This window comes from Myotis davidii, unplaced genomic scaffold (genome assembly GCF_000327345.1).
Source record: "Myotis davidii unplaced genomic scaffold, ASM32734v1 scaffold59, whole genome shotgun sequence".
Lineage (NCBI taxonomy): Eukaryota > Metazoa > Chordata > Mammalia > Chiroptera > Vespertilionidae > Myotis > Myotis davidii.
The window spans coordinates 5,859,003-5,859,738 of NW_006293001.1; positions in this window are offsets into that span (position 1 = coordinate 5,859,003).

The window sequence follows — 736 nt, forward strand, 5'->3', positions numbered from 1 at the left end:
AGAGCACAGACCCAAAGAGATGCTGACGAAAGGCTATTGTTCCTTATAAGCACGTAAAAGAATCGCATGTGCCACATTTGCAGGACCAGTTGCAAGTCCTTGCAGTATTTACATGGGAAGCACTCAGCTTATTCTTGGAACACAGAGTGCGGCAGAGTGGGGAAGAGGCAACTCTGGCTGGGGCAGAGTTGAAGGGTATAGAATGTCAGTCCACCTGCTGAAAGGATAGATATTTAATTCCGTTCAGCTTCATTTTCCTCAAGAAGGCTGATGCCTACTTGGTTATGTTTCATTGGTCTCTGTTTTGTACCTTCGTTCCCAAAAGGATGCTTAACCTAGGAGCAAGCAAACAGACAAACACACACCCCAGAGCTTATTTCCCTATCTGTCCCATTGGGGATAAACGTCACTGCTACACAGAAGGATTAGCCTTCCAACAACACAGATTACCTATTAAAACACCCCCATCTCTCTCTCTCTCTCTCTCTCTCTCTCTCTCTCTCTCTCTCTCTCACACACACACACACACACACACACACACACACCACACACACACACTGGAAAACAGTAGATTTTAGGCAATGGCCAATGAGATCTGAATTTTCCCTACCCTAGAATCCGGTTGGGTTTTATGATCTAAAAATGTGATTTGGAAAAAGTATAATTTCTAAAGCTATAGTTTGAAAAGATTGACTCAAAGTTGCAAATAATGTTATTGACGGAATCATTTCATTGT